At 51.9% G+C, this 6,000-nt stretch overlaps 1 protein-coding gene across 4 annotated transcripts in view; it reads right to left on the bottom strand.

The window, feature by feature from the left end:
• The window catches only part of LRRC61 (leucine rich repeat containing 61), a 15,237-nt gene extending 9,873 nt beyond the window's left edge, over positions 1 to 5,364 (bottom strand). The window contains exons 1-2 of one of the 4 annotated variants that reach the window (XM_011941445.1): positions 4,817 to 5,364; positions 1,744 to 1,913 (exon numbers count right to left, since the gene is read on the bottom strand). The gene's annotated coding sequence lies outside the window, so the exon portion shown is untranslated. Of the gene's footprint in view, positions 1 to 1,743; positions 1,914 to 4,468 lie in introns of all 4 variants that reach the window. The other 3 variants (XM_011941444.1, XM_011941447.1, XM_011941446.1) reach the window with 3 other exon arrangements.
• Between the last annotated feature and the right edge of the window lie 636 nt (positions 5,365 to 6,000).

Raw genomic sequence — 6,000 nt, 5'->3', positions numbered from 1 at the left:
TAGAGACGGGGTTTCACCGTGTTAGCCAGGATGGTCTCAATCTCCTGACCTCTGATCCGCCCGTCTCGGCCTCCCAAAGTGCTAGGATTACAGGCTTGAGCCACCGCGCCCAGCAATTCTTTCTATTTTTTTGTAGAGACAAGGTCTCACTATGTTGCCCAGGCTGGATTCCAACTCCTGGGCTCACGCAATCTTCCTTCCTTGGCCTCCTAAAGTGCTGGGACTATAGGGGTGAGCCACCACACCCGGCCCAGTGCAAGAACTTATGTCAAAGTGGCTACAAGATTGTTTAAAAGGAGACAGATGAATGTAACCCCATGTTTAATGCTAGAAACCAAAGCTTTATGTGAAATCTTGAATTTAGGGGCAGGGAGGGAGGGTAGAAAGGCTTGTACCTTCCCTAATCCCTGGCCCCTCATTCCTGAACTGCAGGAGACCAAGCCCCTTGGGTTTTGGTTACTCCATCTCTGGGATGCACCTATTGGATGACTGATTTTTCTGTACCAGGTACTTCCTTTCCCATTTCCTGATCACTTTGTAACACACATGCTGACCCTTTTCACTTCCCTTCTCCTTTCCCTGGAAAGATATAATGAATAAAGACTTTCTGGTATTGAAACTCAAAAAAAAAAAAAAAAGATAAAAAAGATCTGACAATGAGTGATGTTAAACATTATTCACCAGGGTAATGTTTAAAAAGAGTCACCAGAGATGGCAGGGCTGCCTATATAACAGGTGACAAGATGGCTAAGAAGGTTCAAGCAAGACTCTGGACAGAAGGAGGAGCTCCTTCCAGCCAGAAGAGCCTCAGAAGGGTTAAGTGGCAACAGCTTCAAGCCCATCTTGCAAGAACTTTCAGCCACCAATAAATCCAAGAACTGAAGGCCTACTGCAGGGTGACGATTGTGGAGGGGCTAGGTTAAGCTGCAAAGGAAACACAGGCTGCTGTCCTGGGCCCACAACTGCTCTCGGATGTCACACTGGAGGGGACTTAACTCACACTTCATGACTGAGGAAACTGCCACCACAGAGTGTGAACATCCAGGCCTCCAGAGGCCATCTGCAGAACAGGGTCACACTCCAAAATCTTTTTTTTTTTTCAGACTGGGTCTTGCTCTGTCACCCAGGCTGGAGTGCAGTGGCATGATCTGGCTTGTTCCAACCTCTGCCTCCCGGGTACAAGTAATCCTCGCAATCTCAGCCTCCCAAGTAGCTGGGACACAGATGTGCACCACCATACACAGCTAATTTTTGTGTTTTTTGTAGAGATGGGATTTCACCATGTTGCCCAAGCTGGTCTTGAACTCCTGGGCTCAAGCGACTCCCCTGCCTCAGCCTCCCAAAGTACTGGGATTACAGGTGTGAGCCACTGCGCCTAGCAAACCCCAAAATCTTCATCTTAAGACCTACCCAGTTACCCCAGGACACCAATCTTGTTCTGTTTCCCAATTAGCTTTGTCTCATCATAAATGCTATACTCTGTAGATACTCTTGATTCACTCAATCATTTAACAGAAAGTCATCAAATGTCTACTATGAGCCAGCACTGTGCATTCAAGATATGAATAGAAGAGAGTAGTTGCCTGGCTGGTACTTGGGGCTCAGGATGAGATGACAACCTAGAAATGGGCTCATTACTAGACCGGGGGAAAGTAGGGTATGGTGCTACGAGGTGGTGAGGGATCCCTGGGGGGCCCCCAGGCTGACCTACTGAGAAATACTGTCTTGCAAGGGGTTGTTTACCTTAGGCTATTGCTTCACAATCTTCAATCCCCGCAGACCCATCAGGGAGATCTGGGATCTTGTGTCATCACTGGTACAACAGTAACACCACCATGTTCTCTTCCACAGGAGTACTTCAGGATGACAGTGCAGCTGGCACTGTTGAGAGTCAACCTTCAATCCAAATGAATCTAAAATGTAAAATTTAAAAAGAAAGTCATTGACAAATTCCAGTACTTTATTACTAAGAAGTTATTTGTGGCTGGGTGTGGGGGCTCACGCCTGTAATCCTAGCACTTTGGGAAGCCAAGGTGGGTAGACTGCTTTGAACTCAGGAGGTTGAGACCAGCCTGGGCAACATGGCGAAACCTTATCTCTACAAAAAATAAATACAAAAAGTCAGCCAGCTGTGATGGCCCGTGCCTGTGGTCCCAGCTTCTTGGCAGGCTGAGGCTGGAAGATGGCTTGAGCAGGGAAGTGGAGGTTGCAGTGAGACGTGATCGCACCACTGCACTCCAGCCTAAGCAACAGAGCCAGACCCTGTCTCAAAAAAAAGAAGTTACTTGTGACACACATCACCACAGCTGACAACACACTGGAGGCCCACAACCACAACAAGGCAAGATTCCAAGGGCTTCCAAGCTGAGGCACGGCCTTTTGTGCTGCACGCCTGCGCACAGTCGATCACGTGGGCAGCAGTTGGGAAAGCGCCCTAAACAGACCTCACAGGAAGCAGGCACATCCCTGGGAGGCAAAAGGGAAAGAGGGCCAGGCCGGGGTGATGGCAGGCGGGGTGATGGCAGAGCGGGTGGAGGAGACTGTGGGGAGAGCTGTTCAGGCGGTGGCCCATGCCTAAGCCTTGAGTGGAAGAGGAGGAAACGATGGAGAGAGACTCCATAGTGATCCTCTTTACTCATACAGGTCCATGTGGGCTATTTTGGGGCAAATCTTCAGGCAAGTTTCTAGAGAAACTGAGGGAAAACACCAGAGGGGCTGCCCAGGTAATGCTGACAATACAGGGAGGTGAGAGGATGAGCAGATCTCAAAGGTGACTGAGAGGCAGAGGAGAGAGACAAAGAAAAACCAAAGTAAAGTGAAGTTAAGGAAACCAAGAAAAGACTTTCCAAAAGCAGTGGTCAAGGGAGTCAAAGGTCCCTTCAGTGGGCAGTACAGCAGGAAGTAGGGGAGAAGCAGGAACCAGGAATGCTGGAGGTGGGGGTGGGAGGGAAAAGGCTTGGCTCGGTCCCTAAACAGAGAGAAGATGCCCTGGGAAGAGCGGGGAGGCTAACTACACAGGCAAGAGAAGCTTCCTAGAGAAAGGGATCCAGGGCACAGGCGGTGGAAGGGATCGGCCTCAGAGACCAGGAAGAAATCTTACTTTTCCTAACAGAGGAAGTAGGATGGGTCTGGTGACAGGCAAGTCCTGGAGTGCAGCACAGTAGGGAAGTGAGGCAGCTTATGCCTGAGAGCCAGGCGTGTTGACTGTTCAGGGGGAGACTGTTCAGTGTTGACTGTAAAGGCAGCCAGCGGCTGGCTGAGTGATCTGGCTTAGCCCGGGCTGGGAAGCACCTCTGCACACTGGTTCAAGAAATTAGACACGTTCTTCTCATTGGTCTTACCAGGCCTTTTCCCAAGTGCGTGCCCAGAAGGAAAGGGGCCACTCTTCTACTTCTCTTGTGCCTGCAAGAGAAGCAGAACCCCACCCTGGGCATTCCATGATTATGCCAGGCCTTTCTCACTCCTCACTCCGCCCAGGCCCCCCGCCCCCTCTGCTCTCAACTCCAGCACTGCGTGGGGGAGGGAGTGTCTACTCCATTCCCACCAGACAGGGGATTTTAAGCACCTGCTGGGCCCACAAGTCTCATCTTCCTCCACACATCTGTGAGAAGATTGAAAGGTGGTGAGAGAAAGGGATTGGAAGAGACGAATGTGTGAAAGGAAAAGAGGAGAGCAAGCCACTGTGTTTTGGGGTTTTGTCCCACATGCAAATTTGACTACCTATAAAGCCTAAGCGGCCGGGCGGCGGTGGCTCACGCCAGTAATCCCAGCACTTTGGGAGGCTGAGGCGGGTGAATCACGAGGTCAGGAGATCCAGACCATCCTGGCTAACACAGTGAAATCCCGTCTCTACTGAAAATACAAAAAAAAAAAAAAAAATTATCCAGGCGTGGTGGCGGGCGCCTGTAGTCCCAGCTACTCGGGAGGCTGAGGCAGGAGAACCGTGTGAACCTGGAAGGTGGAGCTTGCAGTGAGCGGAGATCGCGCCACTGCACTCCAGCCTGGGCGACAGAGCGAGACTCCGTCTCAAAATAAAAAATAAAAAATAAAAAATTCTAAGCAAGATGTTTTGAATAATAATCATGCATCATTGGGTTTCACACTGTGCAAAAAAATGACACAAAGTGAGATGTGATTCAAACGACATGGCAGCACTCTGCTCTTTTCTGGAAGCTTAGGGCTTAACAATGGAATCAGATCATGTCAGAGCCTCGTCTACACTATGGGAATACTAAGCACCCGCCTCATGAGAATGTTAGGGTTAAACGAGTTAATATCATAGTATTTCAGGGCAGTTCTCAGCACAGAGGGAGCGATGGGTAAGGGCTGACTGTTTCGGAAGATTCTGGCCTCGCCCAGTGTGTTTGGGCGCGGGGGCAAGGCTGGCCAAGGAGGTGGCCCCCCGGTGCCGGCACAGTCCCGACAGCCGCCCCCTTCCCTGAACCTCTGCGGCCCAGTCCCCGCTTACCTGAGGGGTGGAGCCGGCAGCCCGCGGAGCCACTGGACAAGCTGGGAAGTCCGGCGCAACTCCGCACCGCAGAGCCGGCACCTCCTCGGCAGGTAAGAGCCGCAGCCCCGCCGCCAGCCGCTTACCGGCCTCTGACCCCTGGGCCCCTTGCCCACCACCCGACGGGTTGGCCAACGTGCTTCTCCAAGCGCCGCAGGCCTGAGCTCCTGGAACGCATCCAGGGGCCTGGCCAAAGGCCGTAGTGGGCGCTCTGGATTCCAGGATGCACCTGGGGTTACTTCCGGGAACGCAGCTCGCGGGGGGTCTCCGCGCACACCCCCCGCCCCGCAGTTGGTACGTTCCTCCTGCCTGCAGCCCCTGAGTGCGCAGGCGTAGGCAGCGCGGCAATGCGGCCGGAAGCGAAGGGGTCCTGAGGTTGACAGTTGGTAATCGTTTATCGGTGCAGTCTTAGAGAAAGGACCTCCAAGCCCTTATTCAATACATGTTGGGTGGGTGGTCACATGTGCCAGTCTCCGGACAGATGGCGGCCTAGATTTCCTCCCGGACTCGGTGGCACCCAAGGCCCCCTACACGCCGGCGCTGTGGGTGCCAGGCTGACCACCCGAGTGCGACCCGGGCCTCGTCCGCACGTGCAGACGGAAGGAGCCACAAAAACAATAAGAATCCAGGTCTCCCCGCGTGGAAGGCTCATCTATCGATTCAGGAAACCCATCCAGGGTGTCTCCTAGTGTCCCGATCCAGGCCCTAAGAGAGGGTTCTTGGATCTCATGCAAGAAAGAATTCAGGGCAAGCCCATAAAGTGAAAGCAAGTTTATTAAGAAAGCAAAGAAATAAAAGAATGGCTACTCCATAGGCAGAGCAGCCCCAGGGCTACTCGTTACCCATTTTTGTGATTATTTCTTGATTATATGCTAAACAAAGGTTGGATTATTCATTAGTTTCAGAGAAAGGGGTGGGCAGTTCCCAGAACTGAGGGTTCCTCCCCTTTTTAGAGCATATAGGGTATTTCGCGATGGTGTCATGGCATCTGTAAACTGTCATGGTGCTGGTAGGAGTGTCTTTTAGCAGCTAATGCGTTATAATTAGCGCATAATGAGCAGTGAGGGCCACCAGAGGTCCCTCCCATTGCCACCTTGGTTTTGGTGGGGTTTAGCGGGCTTCTTTACTGCAACCTGTGTTATCAGCAAGGTCTTTATGACCTGTATCTTGTGCCAACCTTCTATCTCATCCTGTGACTTAGAATGCCTAACTTCCTATGAATGCAGCCCAGTTGGGCTCAGCCTCATTTTACTCAGCCCTTATTCAAGATGGAGTAATTCTGGTTTAAACACCTCTGACCCTGGGGCACATACCTGCTGCCTGATGACTCCCGGAAGTCCTAAACACCCAACCCAGAGAACGTCTGGGCCTGCATCCTCTCGGGTGCTCTGCCACTCCTGCAGGCTACAAATTGTGCAGGAGCCAAAGAAGTCATGTTCCCCGGGCGAGCGCAAAATGCCTCTTTGTCCCATGTTGGTTCCACATGTGCACCA

This window comes from Colobus angolensis, unplaced genomic scaffold (genome assembly GCF_000951035.1).
Source record: "Colobus angolensis palliatus isolate OR3802 unplaced genomic scaffold, Cang.pa_1.0 Scaffold2, whole genome shotgun sequence".
NCBI lineage: Eukaryota > Metazoa > Chordata > Mammalia > Primates > Cercopithecidae > Colobus > Colobus angolensis.
This window is presented reverse-complemented; position numbering and strand designations above follow the sequence as displayed.